The 20,967-nt window shown below is 43.8% G+C and overlaps 1 long non-coding RNA gene and 1 pseudogene across 2 annotated transcripts; one reads left to right on the forward strand and one right to left on the reverse strand.

Moving 5' to 3' along the window:
- Window positions 1-427: 427 nt before the first annotated feature.
- LOC116570238 lies at window positions 428-19,837 on the forward strand. 2 transcript variants are annotated; one of them, XR_004277339.1, is made up of 4 exons: window positions 428-547; window positions 674-742; window positions 15,400-15,557; window positions 19,330-19,837. It is a non-coding gene; the product is annotated as an uncharacterized LOC116570238 (long non-coding RNA). The 2 variants fall into 2 exon arrangements; XR_004277338.1 differs by lacking the exon at window positions 19,330-19,837 and having other exon boundaries at window positions 15,400-15,628.
- Window positions 16,141-16,778, reverse strand: LOC116570234 (annotated as a pseudogene).
- Window positions 19,838-20,967: the final 1,130 nt, after the last annotated feature.

Genomic DNA, 20,967 nt, shown 5'->3' on the forward strand with positions numbered 1-20,967 from the left:
ATCCAATTCAGGGTCGAGAATAACTGAAAATTTTAAGCTAATAGTTATAGTTCAAAGCTATTGATGCTCATGTATATAAGTAAATTTGATGACTGACTTATAATTTCTGTACATTTATACAGTGAAGTATATGGAGTACATATGCAAATTAACAATTTCAAATTGGATATAATGAATTCGGTGTACCTGAATATTTACAATCAATTTAGATTGCTAAATGCAAGTGAAAACTGGAATGATTACTTAACATGTGTTTTTTAGTGCACTGAATTTGAATGTTGCCTCATATGACAAAAATCATTATTTTAAGATTTTTATTTATTTATTTGACAGAGAGAAAGATACAGAGAGAGTACAAGTAGACAGAGCAACAGGCAGACAGTGAGGGAGAAGCAGGCTCCCAACGAGCAGGGAGCCTGATGCAAGTCTCCATCCCAGCACCCTGGGATCATGACCTGAGCTGAAAGCGGCCGCCCAACTGACTGAGCCCCCCAGTCACCAAGACAACCTCATCTTTAACTTCACCTGCTACTACGTACTCTGGGAGGTATTGTCAAAATATTTTTTCTGTTTAACAGTAGATAGTTACTGAGGTGTTGAATGAGTTTTGTAGAGCTAAATCATAAAATTTAATGTATTTGTGTTTTCATTTCCAAACCCTGCGTCACAACAGGCCTCAAACATCAGCAATGGCCACAAGACACCACTGGCAGCTCACCAGTAAGAAAGATCACCTGTCCAGGTAAGACTCTGAGACCCAGGAAACGATGGAGAGAAACTCCTCCAATCCTAAAGGATTCCTGTTATTCCTAGGTTTGTCACACTGACCTTACAGACAGTTTGTGTCCTCCAAGAATTCTGTGCCATTGCTTCTTATGTAATATCCAAGAAAACCAATGAAAGACAATATATACCAAGGTTTTTTAGAGCGCTCCAAGGCATTGCAAGTGCCCCCAGCAGGAAGCCTGGTTCTTGTCTGGGAAGAGGAGGTGTCAAGATTCTAATTCCAGATGACGGGATTTTTCCAGCAGCACCTCACTGACAAGGTAGTCATCATATCTACTAAGCTCTTTCATCTGCAGTGACTGAGTGTCCTCCACCTGGGCTCTCCTGGGCTCACTCCTGAGGACAGGCTCACCATGACCTGAGGACTCTAGATTCCCCTACTGTGCAGGGGCTGGTTTCCTTGTTAGCAAAAAACTTAATGGCCCTACATCCTTGCCCTTGCCCTTGCCCCTGGAGTGTTTGTGTCTGGGACCCTCTCAGTACTCACCTCCTCCTCTCCTGACCAGGTATCAAAGGTGTCAACAACCCCCAGATGCTGAGGGTCCTCTTTAGTTTTCTCCAAGTAGAGGAAAGACCAATTATAATCCTTTCACCTTGAATAAGGGAATACATTTATTGTGCCATCACAGCTCCTAATTTTTTTTCATTGTTTTAAAGTAAGCTCCACCCACATTTTCTTTTAAAGTAAGACTAACGTGGGCCTTGAACCCAAAGTCTGACATCAAGCCCTGAAGTTAGAGTAAGAATCATATCCTCAACCAACTGAGCCACCCAGGATCTCCCATCGTTCAAATTTTCCTGAAACTAGGGAACACCTGTTACGTCCAAAATTTCTGAGCTGAGCACAGGGATTTCACTCACTGGGTCTCTCAGGAGAATCTTCCAGCACAGAAACTGAAGACTTTCACTAGCTCATTCAGACTGTGTGTTTCCAGTAGGCAGCTTCATCTGGTCATCTGTCTGGTGCTCCGAATGCGGGGGTGGTGAGGTCCAGGCTATGGTGTCAGGGACAAACCACCTTGTTGCCTTTCCTTATTCACGGTGTTGCATTTTCAACTTAAGTAACAACAACAAAGAGAATTTGATTTACTTAATATTTCCACATGCTTTACTGGACATACTCTCACTTGCTGGTCCTGATCATGTTTTATGTCATCATGAGGATCACATAGAGGGAAGGAAGAGGAGGGCCAAGGGGCTGCCCCAGGTTCCTCTTTCATTTTTCTGTTTCTCATGTCACCTTTCCTCGAAAGCAAAACATGACAGCTGTGTGTGTGTGTGGGGGAAGACACTGGTTCTGTCTGAACGTGACAAAAGTGAAAGAGTGGCCTGTCCACTGAGAAAATGGCAGAGTGTACGTCAGCAAAGTTGATGCAGAAACACTGGGGATGAGCAGCTCTGGCAGACGGGAAGAATGAAGGCTGTACTGAGTTATTGCAAGTCAGGAAAGTGACTGCCTCAGCCAGAGGATCCCACAAGACTAACCTTGGGTCCACATGAGGCCCTCAGCTCTACAAGAGGAGCCACCTCATTTTCCTTTCGTTCAGTCCACATGTACTTGGCTCTGAGGAGAGATGAGAGAAGTCACACCAACCAGCTTACAAGAGATTGGTAACCTGGACTCAGCTGCTCACCCTCTCTGGAAGGAGACAGTATCCTTGCCCTTCCTGAGAGCTCTACCTACCTGATAAACCACTCAGACCTGGAAAAGGTTGCCTGAGAAATCCAATATGAAGACGAGGGGAACTTAAAGATCCTACATGATTCTGTTCTGCACCTGGATTAGAATAATGATGATGATCTTTTAAATCATAACACTAAAGCTGATTTCAGTCTAGCCCTTCTGAGATCCTTGAAACCATTACCTCTGTCTTCTAAATAACCCCATTGGGATTCCGCTTATTTCTGCAGCTGTTTGGAGAGAAACAGAAACCCAGTGTTAGAATTATTCAGATTGAACCAATATCCAAGGTAGAACACAAAGGAGTTGTGAGATAATGGCTGGTCTGGAAGCAGCTGTTAAAAGGTGTGAAGAATAGAAATGGACGGAGGGTTCAAGAAGCAGGAGAGGCCATGGCATGAATTCAGTCAGGTGTAGAGGAAGAGGGATCAAGGATTCTAGATCGCACTGTAGATGCCAAAGACTTGTTGACTGTGGTTGTGTATGGTAACAGGGGGTGTGGGTGGAGTCAAATGCATGAGTGACTTGAAGTTCCTAAGACAAGTTGTCAGGATCCCTTTTAAATACTCATGAGAGTGGGGAGGAGTCAAGATGGCAGAGAAGTAACAGGCTGAGATACATTAGGTAGCAGGAGATCAGCTAGATAGTCTGTGAAATCATTCCGAACAGCTACACTCTAACAGAAGATTGAAGAGAAGAAGAGCAACAATTCTAGAAACAGAAAATCGACCACTTTCTGAAAGGTGGGACCTGTGGAGAAGTGAATCCAAAGCGATGGGAAGATAGACCGCGGGGGGATGGTCTGGCTCCCCGCAAGCAGTGGAGCAATGGAGCACAATATCAGAACTTTTAAAAGGCTGTTCCACTGAGGGACATCACTCCAAAGGGTAAGCTGGGGTGAAGCCCATGTGGGGATAGCATGGTCTCACGTCCTGTGGGGTCACAGAAGGGTCGAGGTTGTTTGAGTGTCACAGAGCTCCCAGGTATTAGAGCGACGAAGCCAGTAACAGAGACTGAGCTGAGGAATGAGCTCTCAACTCAGAGTTACCTTAAGCTGTGATATGTGGCATAGGCAGGACCCTGCTCTGTGAGCAGGGACTCCACAAGATCCTGCAAGACCCCCCTGAAGAACACAGGGATCTGCTGGGTTTGGAGACTCCGGGCAGGGCTGTGTGCCAGAGATGCTCGGTCGCAGGCTGGGGGGAGGGGTGCTCAAAGTGAGGCTAGAGGCCAGGGAGATGGGAGTGATTGAACACTTTTCTCCAAGGGTGCACTGAGGAGTGGGGTCCCGAGCTCTCGGCTCCTCTGGGCCAGAGATTGGGAGGCCACCATTTTCATGCCATCCTCCAGAACTCTATGGAAAGCATTCAGGGAACAAAAGCTCCAAAGGGGAACCTCAGTGGATTACTTAGCCCAGCCCCTGGTAAGGGCGGTGCAATTCCACCTTGGGCAAACACACTTGAGAATCACTACAACAGGCCCCTCCCCCAGAAGATCAGCAAGAAATTCAGCCAAGATCATGTTCACGTACCAAGGAGAACAGCGGAATTCCAGAGGAGGAGCAAGCAAAGCAAGGAATTCATGGCTTTCTCCCCATGAGTCTTTAGTCTTGTAAAGTTAATTAAGTTTTTTTAATTTTATTTTTTTCTTAATCTAAAATTTTTGTAACCATTACTCTCTCCTCTTTTAACTTTTTAACTAGTTTATCTTAACAATACCTTCATTTTTTAAAAAGATTTTATTTATTTATTTGACAGAGAGAGATCACAAGTAGGCAGAGAGGCAGGCAGAGAGAGAGAGAGGAGGAAACAGGCTCCCTGCTGAGCAGAGAGCCTGACGCGGGACTCGATCCCAGGACCCCGAGATCACGACCTGAGCCGAAGGCAGCGGCTTAACCCACTGAGCCACCCAGGCGCCCCAACAATACCTTCATTTAAAAAATCTTTTTGGAAACTTCATCATTATACTCATATTTTATCCTTCGTTGTATCTATTCTTATTGTTTGTATACACTTAAGGTTTTATCTTTTAAAAAATGTTGGGGTAGAACTTCTTCTAATAGCTCAAAATAAACCCTAAATCTAGCACAGGTCTTTGTTCCAGTCTCTAGCCTGAGCAAATTCTTTCTACTTATCATATCAACTCCTTTTTTAGAAATTTTTTTTAAAAAATTTCATCTTTATAGTCCTATTCCATCACTTCATCATGTTTACCCTTATTGTGTGTGTGTGTGTGTGTATTTTTTTCATTCTTTAAAATTTTGGGAGATAGTTTCTTTAAGAGACTAAAATACTCCCCAATTAACTAGGTGACTCTGTTCTAGTCACCAATCTAATATATATAGATAGATATATAATTATTTTTAATATTTTTTCTTATTTAATTTTTTTCTCTGAACCTTTTTTTACCCTATTTCTTCCCCCCATGATGTGGGTCTCTTCTTATTTGGTTAGAGCACATTTTTCTGAGGTCCTTGCCACCCTTTTAGTATTTTATTTGCCCCTTCCTATATTCTTATCTGGATAAAAGGAAAGGTGGAAAATTCACTGAAAAAAAAAATAACAAGAGGCAGTACCAAAGCCTAGGGACCTAATCAATACAGACATTGGTAATATGTCAGATCTAGAGTTCAGAATGATGAATGTCAAGGTGCCAGCTGGGCTCAAAAAAGGCATGGAAGATATTAGAGAAACCCTGTCTGGAGAAATAAAAGCCCTTTCTGCAGAAATAAAAGAACTAAAATCTAACCAAGTTGAAATTTAAAAAGCTGTTAATGAGGTACAATCAAAATAGAGGCTCCTACTGGTAGGATAAATGAGGGAGAAGAGAGAATTAGTGATATAGAACCAAATGACAGAGAAGAAAGAAGCTGAGCAAAAGAGAGACAAACAACGACTGGACCATGAGGGGAGAATTCGAGAGATAAGTGATACCATAAGACAAAACAACATTAGAATACTTGGGACTCCAGAAGGAGAAGAAAGAGAGAGGGGAGCAGAAGGCATATTGGAGAGAATTATTGTAGAGAATTTCCCTAATATGGCAAAGCGTACAAGCACCAAATCCAGGAGGCATGGAGAAGCCCCCTCAAAATCAATAAGAACAGGTCCACACCCCATCAGCTAATACTAAAATTTACAAGTCTTAGCAACAAAGAGAAAATCCTGAAAGCAGCAAGGGACAGGAAGTCTGTAACATACAATGGTAAAAATATTAGATTGTCAACAGACTTATTCACAGAGACCTGGCAGGCCAGAAAGAACTGGTGTGATATATTCAGAGCACCCAATGAGAATAACGTGCAACCAAGAATACTATATCCAGCTAGGCTATCATTGAAAATAGAAGGAGAGATAAAAAGCTTCCAGGACAAAGAAAAATGAATACAATTTGTAAACACCAAAACAGCTCTACAAGAAATATTGAAAGGGGTCCTCGAAACAAAGAGTCAGCCCAAAAGTAGTAGACTAGAAAGGAACAGAGACAATATACAGTAAGAATCACTCTACAGGCAATACAGTGGCACTAAATTCATATCTCTCAATAGTTACACTGAATGTAAATGGGCAAAATGCCCCAAGCAAAATACACAGGGCATCAGAATGGATAAAAAAAACAAAACCTATCAATATGCTGTCAACAAGAAACTCATTTGAGACCCAAGGACACCTCTAGATTTAAAGTGAGGGGGTGGAAAATAATTTACCATGCTAATGGACATCAAAAGAAAGCTGGGGTGGCAATCCTTATATCAGATCAATTTCAAGCCAAAGACTATAATCAGAGATAAGGAAGAACACTATATCATACTCAAAGTGTCTGTCCAAGAAGAAGATTTAACGAGTGTTAAGTATCTATGCCCCTAACATGGGAGCAGCCACTTATATAAATCAATTGATAACAAAATCAAACAAACACATCGACAAAAGTACAATAACAGTAAGGGACTCAACACTCCCATCACTGAAATGGACAGATCATCCAAGCAAAAGATCAACAAGGAAATAAAGGCCTTGAGTGACACACTGGACCAGAGGGGCATAACAGATAGATTCAGAACACTCCATTGCAAAGCAACAAAATACATGTTCTTCTCCAATGCACCTGAAACGTTCTCCAGAATAGATCACCTCCTGGGTCCTAAATCAGGTCTCAACCGGTATCAAAAGATTGGGATCATTCCCTGCACACTTTCAAACCACAATGCTCTGAAGCTAGAACTCCATCACAAGATGAAATTTGGAAAGAACCCAAATACATGGAGACTAAAGAGCATCCGTCTTAAGAATGAATGGGTCAACCGGAAGTTAAAGAAGAATTGAAAAAATTTATGGAAACAAATGATAATAAAAACACAACAGTTCAAAATCTGTGCGACAGAACAAAGGCATCCTGAGAGGAAAAGATATAGCAATACGAGCCTTTCTCAAGAAACAAGAAAGGTCTCACATACACGACCTAACCCTACACATAAAGGACCTGGAGAAAGAACGACAAGAAAAGCCTAAACCCAGCAGGAGAAGAGGAGTAATAAAGATCAGAGCAGAAATCAATGAAATAGAAACCAAAAAATCAATAGAACAAACCAATGAAACTAGGAGCTGGTTCTTTGAAAGAATGAATAAGATTGATAACCCCCTGGCCACACTTATAAAAAAAAAAAAAGGACCCAAATAAATAAAATCATGAATTAAAAAGGAGAGATCACAACCAACACAAAAGAAATACAAACTATTATAAGAACATATTATGAGCAAATATATGCCAGTAAATTTGACAATCAGGAAGAAATGGATGCATTTCTAGAGACATATAAACTACCACAACTGTCCCAAGAAGAAAGAGAAAACCTAAACAGACCCATAACCAGTAAGGAGATTGAAACAGTCATCAAAAACTCTCCAAAGAAACAAGAGCCCAGGACCAGATGGCTTCCCAGAGGAATTCTACCAAACAGTTAAAGAAGAATTAATTCCTATTCTCATGAAATTGTTCCAAAAAATAGAAATGGAGGGAAAACTTCCAAACTCATTTTATGAGGCCACATTACCTTGATCATAAAACCAGACAAGGATCCTATCAGAAAAGAGAATTATAGACCAATATCATTGATGAATGCAGATGCAAAAATTCTCACCAAATTACTATCCAAAAGGATCCAACAGTGCATTAAAAGGATGATTCACCACGACCAAGTGGGATTTATTCCAGGGCTTCAGGGCTGGTTCAATATCTGCAAATCAATCAATGTGATACAATACATTACTAAAAGAAAGAACAAGAACCATATGAGACTCTCAATAGATGCTGAAAATGCATTGGACAAAGTACAGCACCCTTTCCTGTTCAAAACTCTGCAGTGTAGGGATAGAGGGTACATACCTAAATATCATCAAAGTCCACCATGAAAAATCCACTGCAAACATTCTCAGTGGAGAAAAACTGAGAGTTTTTCCACTAAGGTCAGGGAACATGGCAGGGATGTCTATTACCACTACTGCTATTGAACATAGTAGTAGAAGCCCTAGCCTCAGCAATCAGGCAACAAAAAGAAATTAAAGGCATCCAACTCGGCAAAGAAGAAGTCAAACTATCACTCTTTGCAGATGATATGATACTATATGTGGAAAACCCAACAGACACCAGTCCAAATCTGCTAGAAATTGCATAGGAATGCAGTAATGCGTGAGGATATAAAATCAATGCACAGAATACAGTTGTATTTCTTCACACCAAAACAAGACAGAAGAAAGAGAAATCAAGGAATCAATTATCGCCCTCGCCCCGCAAGGACGACAAGACACCCTGGTTCGGATGCATCTTCTCTCTCTTTATTTCCGCAAGTCTACACACTTATATACGCTTACATGACCAATCAGCGAGTAGGGTACAGGAGGGAGTGAATCAGGCTGTGCACCTAAACAAACAACTTCACTAGCAACCAATGCTGTTTACTTCCTCTTTGGGCGTTCCGCTTAGTCTCATGAGGCAATCCTAACCTGGCAACTAGCCAGGCGCCATCTTTTAATGGCGGAGGCCGCCCTGGCCAGGGACCTGCCTCCAACATCTCCCCCTTTTTTCTCTTATGGTAGGGATCGTGCCTGTCTTAGGTTGTCAGTGGCGGGGAATATCCTTACCCGTCATCAGACGGCAGATATCAATGATCTGCGTCCTGTCTTAGGTTGGTATATTTCCCCCACCAATCTTACCCGTCGTTGACTACCGATCCAGATACTTAGCCACACTTGGGGGGATGTTCCAGCCTCGATGGCTAACAAGGCCTGCACCATGGCTTGCTGTTGCCTATGTTGCTGTCGCCTCCAAATTTGCAGTTTCCTTACTAGCAGAATCAAGCCCACTACGAGGATTGTCATCAGACCAATTACGCTAGCCCATTGTTTCGTAAAGGTTAACACATCTTGCAATGTTTTGATTATCTCTGGGAGGGTTGCAAGCTCAACTCTGGTGTTATTTATCCTTGTTATGCCTAGTAGCAGGTGCTGAGTATAGTTTTGGAATTCTGCAGACTAATTCCCCCGCAAGTATTGGGAGAGCTGTCGGGAGACATTCTGTAAGTCACTCACATTAGTATAGGCTATGGGAGTTACACAAATTGCCGGGAAGGGTGCTATACATCCCAGTCCCAATAGGGCCCCCCATATGTCCACTTGTTCCCGAACCAAATCCACTCTCTGGTTGACTATCAGGATTCCTGCTTGCAGATGTGCATTGATCTGAGTCTGTGTTTGAAGGGCAGCCGCCGTTCCTTCTGCAAGGGTGTTCACAGCTTCTGCAGTGGGTATAGTTGCAGCAAGCGAGACTGCTGCTGCTGTGGCAGCTGCTGTAGATATAGCCAATGCTGTCACAATGGCGGCTGTGATACCAAAATCTCTCTTCTTTCTGGATAGCACCACCGGTAACTTGTCCTCTGGAATGGAAACTGGGATAGGAACATGGGTAGGGATACGCATAATCACAGCCAGCTTGAAGGCCGTGACATTCCAGCACTGGGAAAGATAGCAATTCTTAGTGCAATTCTGCGTATCATTCAGCTCACTAGCATTTGTTACGAGGAAAGGGAACGGTGGCCAGATGCATATGGGAGTGGGCTGATAAGTAATATTATTGGGACAAGACACATTAACTGTTGTCTCAAAGGTACTAGAGTCATTTTGTTTATAAGAACAGTTGAGGAATTTGCCACCATTTAACATGGACACTGCTGAGATATCAGTACATGCTCCTAGAAAGTTACAGACCTGCCATGCATCAAAGGGAGAGGAGGGAATATGAGAGAAGAGTTAGTCACTGGTAAAGGATATAGCCATGCTTTAACCACTGCCCACAGCTCTCTGGCTTGAGTCTGCCACAGGAGGTGTAGCATCCCCAGAGTTATCATCAGCATCTTCAGCATCATGACTGGTGTTTGGAGGCAAGGCTGCACGCACCAGCCGCTCTGGGATCCAAATTGGAGCCTCCTTTTCCTGCGGACCTTTACTCCCTGCTTTCCTGCGGATTAACTCGCAAGATTCCTTTATTTAGTTCCCGGGTGCCGGCGCCATTTATCGCCCTCGCCCCGCAAGGATGACAAGATGCCCTGGTTCAGATGCATCTTCTCTCTCTTCTCTTCTCTCTATTTCTGCAAGTCTACACACTTATATACGCTTACATGACCAATCAGCGAGCAGGGTACAGGAGGGAGTGAATCAGGCTGTGCACCTAAACAAACAACTTCGCTACCAACCAATGCTGTTTACTTCCTCTTTGGGCGTTCCGCTTAGTCTCATGAGGCAATCCTAACCTGGCAACTAGCCAGGCGCCATCTTTTAATGGCGGAGGCCGCCCTGGCCAGGGACCTGCCTCTGACAATCAATTCCATTTACAACTGCACCCAAATCCATAAGTTACCTAGGAAGAAACCTAACCAGAGCAGCAAAGAATTCATACTCAGAAAACTATAAAGTACTCATGAAAGAAATTGAGGAAGACACAAAGGAATGGAAAAATGTTCCACGCTCATGGATTGGATGAACAAATATTGTGAAAATGTCTATGCTACCTAAAGCAATCTACACATTTGATGCAATCCCTGTCAAAAGCCCATCCATTTTTTCAAAGAAATGAAACAAAGAATCCTACAATTTATATGGAACCAGAAGAGACCTCGAATAGCCAGAGGAATACTGAACAAGAAAGCCAAAATCGGTGGCATCACAATTCCAGACCTCAAACTCTATTGCAAAGCTGTCATCATCAAGACAGTATGGTACTGGCCAAAAAGAGACACACAGATCAGTGGAACAGAATAGAGAGCCGAGAAACAGACCCTCGACTTTATGGTCAACTAATCTTCGACAAAGCAGGAAAGAACGTCCAATGGAAAAAAGACAGCCTCTTCCACAAATGGTGTTGGGAAAATTGGACAGCCACAAGCAGAGAAATGAAGCTGGACCATTTCCTTACACCACACATGAAAATAGACGAAAATGGATGAAGGACCTCAATGTGAGAAAGGAATCCATAAAATCCTTGAGGAGAACACAGGCAGGAACCTCTTTGACCTTAGCCACAGCAACTACTTCCTAGGAACATCACCAAAGGAAAGGAAAGCAAGGGCAAAAAAATGAACTGTTGGGACATCATCAAGATCAAAAGCTTCAGCACAGCAAAGGAAACAGCCAACAAATCCAAAAGACAACTGACAGGATGGGAAAAGATATTTGCAAACTACATATCAGATAAAGGGCTAGTATCCAAAATCTATAAAGAGCTTAGCAAACCCAACACCCAAAGAACAGGTAATCGAATTAAGAAATGGGCAAAGGAGGGACGCCTGGGTGGCTCAGTTGGTTAAGCAGCTGCCTTCGGCTCAGGTCATGATCCCAGGGTCCTGGGATCGAGTCCCGCATCGGGCTCCTTGCTCGGCAGGGAACCTGCTTCTCCCTCTGCCTCTGCCTGCCTCTCTGTCTGCCTGTGCTCGCTTGCGCTCTCTCCCTCTGTCTCTGAAAAATAAATAAAATCTTAAAAAAAAAAAAAGAAATGGGCAAAGGACATGGACAGGCAATTCCACAAAGAAGACTTCCAGATGGCCAACAGACACATGAAAAAGTGCTCCACTTCACTTGGCGTCTGGGAAATACAAATCAAAACCACAATGAGATACCAGCTTACACCAGTCAGAATGGCTAAAATTAACAAGTCAGGAAATGACAGATGCGGGGTAGGATGGGGAGAAAGGGGAACCTGCCTACACTGTTGGTGGGAATGCAAGCTGGTGCAACCACGCTGGAAAACAGCATGGAGGTTGCTCAAAAAGTTGAAAATAGAGCTGCCGTACACGCCAGCAATTGGACTCCTGGGTATTTACCCTAAAGATAAAATATAGTGATCCGAAGGGGCACGTGCACCCGAATGTTTACAGTAGCAGTGTCCACAAGAGCCAAACTACGGAAAGAACCTAGATGTTATCAACAGATGAATGAATAAAGCAGATGTGGTGTATATATATAAAATAGAATACTATGCAGTCATCAAAAGAAATGAAATCTTGCCATTTGCAACGATGGGATGGAATTAGAGAGGTTATGCCCATTGAATGAATTCAATGAGAGAAAGACAATTATCATATAATCTCCCTGATTTGAGGAAGTTGAGAAGCAACATGGGCAGTTTGGGAGTAGGAAAAGAATAAATGAAACAAGATGGGATAGGGAGGGAGACAAACCATTAAGAGACTCTTAATCTCACAAAAGAAACTGAGGGTAGCCGGGGGAAAGGGGGTTAGGGAGACGGAGGTGAGGTTATGGACACTGGGGAGGGTATGTGCTACAGTGAGAGCTGTGAAGTGTGTAAATACAGACCTGCACCCTTGGGGCTAGAATACATTATGTTAATGAAAAAAATGAAAATTAAAAAATTAAATGAGTACTCATGAGACATTAGATTTTTCTGCCAATGAGTTAGATGTTTGCAGCTGGCACTAGACTGACCCTTCTCCTTCGAACACATTGCAGGCTGTTGTCCTGTCAGAGTCACCCACGGTGGGGACACTACCATGGGCCACATCTGCCTAGAAGAATTCTGTGCTCCCAGTGTCCACTTGAACCTTCTCAGTCTTGGGAAGGACACAGAGATACAGTTGACTCAATGCTGCCCTACTGTCCTACTGTTCCACCTCCTGAGGATAAGTGACTAATCCAGTGGACACTTTCCCATTTCTGTTCTCCTTCCAGGTTCCCACACTGCTGCTGACTTTCAACACTTTCATGTTTCCAGACGTCAGTGTGGTTTTCTGAGCAAAGGAATGTCCTACTCCTGGTGTAACAAGAACTTAGGGAGTGCTCCAACACAGGCACAGTTGAGCTCTGGGATTCTTTGCGCAGGATCCCTGGAATTACCGTGTTTCTGTGTGGGACCGGATTTCTGGGGGCCTTGAGCTCCACAGCACAGCAATCAGATGACAGGGAGGGTGAGGGAGGGCAAGTGGGCATTCGGCTTCTGACGCTGCCAGACCTTGGCTGCTTGTGGCCAATAGTGCAGGGTGAGTCTCCCAGCCTGTCCCTGGGCATCCAACCCTGAGCCCTGCCTCCTCTTTGTCCCCTGACAGGCTGAATAGCAATGCCTGGGGATGGAAAGTTGTGGGGGTCGGGGCGCCTGGCTGGCTCAGTCGTTCAAGCATCTGCCTTGAGTTCAGGTCATCATCTCATGGTCCTAGGATAGAGTCCTACATTAGGCTACCTGCTGAGTGGGGAGTGTGCTGCTCCATCTGACCTTCCCTGCTCTCATGCTCTGCCTCTCTGTCTCTCTCAAATAAGGAAATAAAATCTTTTAAAAAATGCTGGCAGGGGTACTCACTCTATTTCCCCTGCATTTGGCCTTTGCTGCTTGGTTCTCCAACACTTTCCAGTATTTAATAATCAAGAACATTGGAATTAAAACTGACTATGGCTATAGGGATTATCAGGACAAGACTTAAGCTTTGTTATAGACAGAGTAAGGAAACGGGTTTATGACAGCATTAGAATCTCTGGATGTCCACAAGTAGGCTTTATGTAGCTGGAAGGGACATTCTCAGAAAAGGTCCCATTTTGGTCACCACCCTTGTCGCACTTGGCCACCAGGAGGCGGTCTTCCAGGAGAGGAGCTTCACTAGACCACCCTTCAACCTGATCCTGCTTTCTGTTTCCTTTCAGCCCCAGCTGCTGTTCCATCATATTGGATGGAAATCTGAGCAAAGCCTCTCTAGCAGGTGCTTCTGCAAAACCTAGAGATTTCAATGCGTTTTTGTTGTCTACCTGCTTTCTTCTGCTGCTCCTTTGGAAAACCTTTAAGCTTAGATGACAGCAGAACAGAAAGCTGTTGTGTGAACAGGCTGAGAGGTCAAGAGAGTGAATGCCAAGGGGGCTGTGGGGACTTCTGCCTTGTTGAGGAAGGAAACTGTTAGGACAGGGGAATGTGTTCTGGAATGAGGGTTGGGGGAGGGTAGAGGGCAGCGTGGGTGCCAGAAGGTTAAGGAAATAGCATGTTCTTCTGCACTTCCAACTAGATATTTATTCTCAACTTTCAGATGTTCGTAGAAGCCACCATCTCATCACTGGTGATAAATAAAAACGTTTCTTGCCAATGGGGATGAATGCGTCAGCCTTTCCTAGAAGTCACAACAGAATTCCAGTTTGGGAGGCAAGTCAGGTACTGAAGTGTAGGACCACTGTTCCCACGAATTTTGGAGGAGGAGACAAACAATATTCCCATATATAGCTGTCAGAATTAAGATAAGACGATTACTACCATATTTATGCCATTCCCTACAGAAGATGTACTGCTAGGTTCGTTTCAGTGCATGAGTTCAGTGAATACTCACGCTCTTCTGTCCTAATTGTTAAACCTGTTTGTACTCCTGAATTATACACAGCTCACTATTGCTCCATGGATTTCTATGATTCATGTATTTTCAGCTCATTCAACCAATGATTTCTCATTGCTGTAAATATGAGGAGAGAGAATACCTGACCCAGCTTTCCACCCTCATTTTTGAAGAAAGTCTGTCAGCCTTTATGTGCAAGAGAATCTCGTGATGTGGATATCCAGCAAACATTGTGGTATTCCGAACATGAGGAAATACTAGCAGTGAGCAACAGAGAAGAATTCTTACCACACTAAACTCTTTAGAAAAAGCAATGGGATATCATGCCACTTTAGTAAACAGGCTCACAAGGAGGGGTTAAGGAACCTAATTAATGATGCCAAATAATTCCAGGAAACATGATCTTATCCATGGTAATAGATAATTTGATGTAGGATTGAATGAGTTATCCATTCCTGCCAAGTGAATTCTTAAAGCCGAGCAGCTCGCTGATGTGCAAGGAAGTAAGAACCAAGACACGATAAATCACGGCCAAAATTCAGTCATGATGAAAAAGAAATACAACATTAAACATATTAACATGATGTGCAGAACATCGAATCCATGAAACCACTCAGGGAAAAAGAAATGACATAAAAGTGCAAACTATGCGCAGAATAACAAACCCCATTATTCCCAGATCCCATGCAATATTCTTCTCCAAGACAGATGCACTGACTTCTCTTATTCATGCTCCCACTTGCTCCAGGGTGGTCTCTGCTTATGCATTCCACCAAACTGACTTTCAGGAAGGTCAGCAAAGGCTTCTGTGTTTCTGACATCACAGGCAGTTTCAATCCACATCTTCCAGGAATCTGCTGATGGTCTTTGAAACACATTTACTTCCATAAAAAAACTCCGCAGCATCCTCCCTTACCATGTGCTATGGCCAAGAGTCCACCGTCTCCTTTGTGGCTCTTCTCTCCTGTCCCTTCAATGGTTGAAGAGCCTCAGAATCAAGTTTATGTCTGTTTCTCACATGACACGGTCTCCCTGCGTGACCACCTCTGTTTCTGTCTTTGCCTGCTAGATGTGGACATCAGCCATGGCGTTTCTTGTCAACTGCCAGCTCACCTGCCCCCGACACCGGACATAGGTGTCTCCATGTCTGCCAGTGACCTGTTGAGGGGCCCACAGATTTTCTGTGTGCACTTCCTGTGTGCTTCTACCTCTCTGCTCAGGCAGCAGGTGAGAGAAGTCACTTCCTTTCCTTCATCGTCAAAACATTAAATTGGAGGTTTTTAGATCCCATCCCTATAGCAACCATATTTATATGTCCCTACAACCAAAGATGTAGACATCAGGATCTGTGTATTTTATGTCCTATAGCCTAAAGTCAACGTGCAAGTTGTCTTAGAGAAAGTGAGTTGTTATTTCCAGTGTTAATGCAGTATGATAGTAAATGATTTCTGCTGTCCAATTTCCAATGGAGTTACACAATCAGACCTGGTGTACCTCCTTGAAAACACTTTTGTCCTTAAAATTCCATAAAGAAAAAAAATGATAAACTGATTACATATTAAAAATATATTTTATTACATTCTACTATGTAAAGGTGTACATCATATTATATGAAAAAACTGAATCTTATAGATATTTACATAAATAAATATTTAAATAGATAAATAGGCATAGGCAAGGTCATCTGTAACCAACTACTGCTTGTAGAGTTGACATGTCCTGAAAACTCTTGACAAATTGACTGTGTTCATGTCTTCGCAACCACAAAAATGAGAGTCTCTGAGATGGCAGGACTCTGGAATGTGTGATGTTATTAGTCAGAGGGAATCATTTCCATGTTGAAACGGGTCTCACTTGCCACTCCTTAGTCTCTTATGCAAGGCTGTTGATGCATACAAGGGTTTCATGATCTCTGCTCGGACCATCTCCCAGGCACAAGGGCTGTATTGCTTCTCTTGCAGATAGAGGGAGATTCTCTGTAAGTAGCTCCTCAGGATGGTGTCCCCATTCACCGGGGGCAGCTCTCCCACCCCCGCCTCCTGCAGGGGACAGGCTTCCAGGTGGCCCACCTGCTCAGAACGTCCCAAGCACAATTGCTCCAGGAGGGTCGTGTTCCAAGGAGCAGGTGAGGCCTCTGTGCAGAAGAGGTGGAAGGTCTTCTAGTTCATCACATGGATGACAGAGAGGGCGTGAGCCTTCTGCAGCGCCTTGCATCAAACACCTCCTGGGGGAAGCCAAAATCATTTGTGTAGTTGTCACAGGAGCTAGCAGACCGTCTCCTCATTTGTTGCAGGAGCATCAGAGTCCTCCAGTGCAGCAGGCCGTGATACTGAGGCAGGTCACATCCCAGAGAGCCGAGGGAGTGGCAGCTGAGCACCACCAGGGCCACCAAGAAGGAGCAGGGCAGGGCCATTGGGGTCCTGTAGGTGCTGTTGGCCTGGCTGGGTTGGGCACATCTGGGAACCGTTGCTCTAGCTTCTCTGAACATCTTGTCTTGTGCATGTGGCTTAAGTAGGGGACATAGGCGTTTTCGATTTCTGAACGTTTCCCTTCCTTTCTACTTCTCTTTTTGCTTTCCTTTCTACACTTTCTTCTGGGGTTTAGAGCGTGGGTTTCTCAACTGTTTCTTTTTCCTATTGCCGCCTCCTGTCACAGTCTTTCGAATATATCTGTGATTGAACCTTCCAAAAAAACGTGGTAACAGAGATCTAAAGTCTATATTGTTATGTATTTATAGCTCTGCTTTATAGATTAAAAAAGACAGAGTTCATTTTAGTCTGTTTAATTCAGAATTAAGATGGACGAAAAATTTCAACTGAAAGCTATATTTTAAAGCTAATTACTCTTTACTGGATATCTGAATATGATGTGTGACTTCCACATTTTTCTTACTTAAATGGAAATATGAAAGTACAATGCAAATTAAGTATTTCTAGAAAGACAATACTATCAGTGTCCCTAGATTCTGAGAATCATTCCAAATTGCTAATAGCCAATGAATTTTTCAAACATTTATTGGATGTTTGTTTTTACTGTACTGTATTTTAGTATGGCCTCAATGAGAAAATGATTTTTAACTTCACTTGATGCTAGATACTCAACAAGTTATTCTAAAAATATTCTCTATTTAGTACCAGATGGAATTCCCGATTCAATGAATACATTTTGAATAATTAAATGATTATGTAGAATCTATATTTATTTATTTCCAAAGCCCGCATCAAAACAAGGCTCAAACACCAGCAGCTTTGACAAGACAGCCCATGGCATGTTGAAGCCTTGTTCCAAACCCTAGAACTGCTTGTTACATTGTTGGAAATAATTGCAACACGTGTTCCCTCTGGTGGGGGATGCTGAAATGTGGGAGAGACCTTGAAGCTCCAGAGCAGGAAGGATGGGGAAAATCTTTGGATCTTCTGCTCACTTTTACTAGGAATCTATCTGCTGTTTTTGTTAAAAAAGAAAGAAAGAAAGAAAGAAAGAAAGAAAGAAAGAAAGAAAGAAAGAAAGAAAGAAAGAAGGAGAGAAAGGAAAAAAAGGTATTTTTGTTGAAGGTCATAGCTTATAACACTAGCAGAGTCTGTTCATTCCAGGAAAGTTTTTGTTTGTGTTTGCTTGTGTTTCTATGCTTGCTCTGGAGGAAAATCTCCCACCAGGGGACAGACTTCTACATACAACAAGAGCCTGTGTGCATACCTGGTCACTGTCTAGCCTACCTTGACCCCTCGCTGGCAGCCTCCCCTGTATAGACTGTGACGGGCCACAGAACAGCAGCCTCCTGCTCCTATCTCCTCTCTGCTCCTGCCACTGTGACATCACTGCAGTGGGGACATTCCCTCAGGTCAGCAATAGTCACCAGGAGAAAAAAAAAAACTAGGTTTCTGCTAGGAGAGTTTCAAAAAAACCTGGAAGTTTCAAACAACTTGTGTTCTTCTTTGTGGCTTTGTAATTGGAAGTAAAAGGGCCAGACAGAAACCACAAAGGAAAAGGAAGCAGCTGTGTGAATGGGCAGGAGAGGCTCCTGAGGAGGGAGGGAGAGGAGAGCTCACAGGAGGTTTCTCCACTGGGGAGAGGGAAACTCTGTGATTGGAGAGTGACAGGATGGGATCTCGGAGGGCGTGGAGGAAGGGGACATGTGCTGTACCAGAACATATGGAGTATGCGGATATAGGTACAGTATATATGTATACGTATTACATTACTGTGTAACTAATTTCATTCAATGGATAGGACACCCCGTCCCAATGGGTATTTTATTTTTTTTCCACAACAGTATTTTGGAGGATCCGCCCTTTGTAGTCAGATACAGGGGAAAGCCTACGAGAAGATCAATATTAGGGAAAACATAAATTAATAGTCCCCATCTATTACACTCTCACTCAGTGGAACATACTAGATGCTTTGAAATGTGCCACTTCATTATCACAACAGCTCTAGGAATATTTCCACCTCACTTTACATCCGGCGAAACCGAGCTATAGAGTGTTCAAGTGAGGTTTTCATGATCAAACAACGAGTTGGAAGCAGAATACAGATGCAGGGCACAGTCCTGTAGCCAAGGTCATAAATTCCTGCCTGAAGTTCTTCTTGGAAAATTCTGAAACTTTCCATTCTTCCCTGGTTGCGTCCCACCTGCACTGGCTGCCCCATCGCTGTGCCCCTGACAGGCTCCTCTTGTCCTTCTCAGCCTTAAATGTTATAGATTCTCTGAAGATTTAGGGCATCTTCTCATTTCACTCATGTGAGACAGAAGGACTTTCAGTACAGTGCCTCGATTTCCTAATACGCAAAGGAAATTGCAATTTAATGTCTCTAGGACATGCATTGTTGGAGAGTCCAGACTCACCCTTGCATCTCCAGTGGGAAGTCCGCTGTCCCCTCTTCCTGACTTTCCTCCTTCAGGCTCCTGGTCACAGATCCCCCTGGCCTCTAGCACTGTGAAGAGGTAGCCTCAGACTACTCTAGAATGATTGCTTTCCCTCTCCCTCTGCTGGCAAAGCCAGCAGATTTCCCTCTGCTCTTCACAGGGGCAGCCTAGTGGTCATTCCAAAGGTACAACTCACAAACCAGTGGGCTGCACCAACTAGGGAGGACTGGACATTGTAACTGTCCAGTGGAAACACACAGAGCCTCGAACCATGCTTCCGTAACAGCTCAAGTTCCTACCATTGCCTGCTCCTGGCGAGTAGTGATTGTCTGCGTGCTCCTTTTTCTCCTGGTACCAGCACTGAGACTGGCCCTGGGACCTCAGCTGTGAGTGGATCTAAGAAGAGTTGTTGTTTTCTGTCTTCTTGCAATTGGTGGTTGTTGGTTTTGTTCTTGTGTTGCAGCTGTGAGGTCAGGAAAACTGTTCCAAATGGTTCAGTGTTGATCCAGAAACCAGAGGATCCTGCAATATGTGAACACATGAACAACTTCAGGCTAGCTCTGTCCTGCGATGGAGGCCCTTAGAGACAATCCTGTCACACACACATTTTACCCACAATGCTGAGTAACTTAACTCAACACATTGTATGGCTGAAGCAGAAAGAGGAGTCGTTAGAAAGATGGAACTCATGGCTATGTAACTTAGTGTTGTAGGTCAAGAATATCATCTGCAGGTCCCTTTCTTGCTTTCTTCCTTTTTATCATTTCCCTTTCCTTATGTCTTCATTTGAATATGAAGAGATGGGTCTCCGGATTTTGACTCAGACGCCTTCCCAGGTAGTCACTCTGTTTCTTCTGTCTCAGATGGAGATGGATTCTCTGGAAGCACGTCTTCAAGGCTAGGGCAGGGGCGGCTCCCCCCCTCCCATCGCAGGTACCACACAGGTTCCCAGGGTTCTGGCTGCCCCAGCAGGGACGGGTTCAGGCAGCAAACGGCGGGGCCCAGTGAGGAAGAGGGTGAAGGTCAGCTGAAGCATCTCAAGGAGGACAGACTTGGTGTGGACCTCCTGGAAGTGGCTGCCACGCACCTTGTCCCAGTGGAGGTGTCCCTGGTTCAGAAGAAGGGACTGATGCTCCTCCTCTGTTCAGAAGCAGCAGGTCCACCTGTGAAGCTGCCCGAGGCCAGGAGGCAGCTCACAGCCCAGAGCTGAGATGCTGCCACGGGGATCCAGGAGGAGCCCAGCAGAGGGGATGGGCGCTGCACCTGAGGGCTTCTGGTGGCCTGGCGGACCAGTGGGGGGTGCCCTGGCCCCTCATTCTATCTTCAGTTCTTTCTATTCATGAGTCTTCAATAGAACAGGGTAGTTTTCATTTGCAGAATGTTCCCGTACACTTTTCATGCCTTTTCATTTTTCTTTGCTTTTCTTTATATATGCTTTACATGGCTTAGAAGACATTTGAAGACATCGCCCATTTCAATTATTAGTTCATTTTTTCATGGAAGTTTAATTAGCCCAAAGAAGGTAAATCTCCCAATCTATATTCTATCTATAGTCACTAGCTTCTGTTCTGTTCCTCGCCTTTCCTCTGCCGCCAGTATGGTTTCTGGTGAGTAATTCCATCAAAATAGGTGGTCCCTGTGGTCACAACCCTTCTAATTCCTGGCTTCATGGACACTTTCCATGCACCCTTTGCTATGATGCAATGCCTTGAAGCATTTCTCGGCTTTGAAATAGACTCTTAACCAATATTCACTCTTATGCTACTGCCT

Source organism: Mustela erminea, chromosome 12 (genome assembly GCF_009829155.1).
Source record: "Mustela erminea isolate mMusErm1 chromosome 12, mMusErm1.Pri, whole genome shotgun sequence".
Taxonomy (NCBI): Eukaryota; Metazoa; Chordata; class Mammalia; order Carnivora; family Mustelidae; genus Mustela; species Mustela erminea.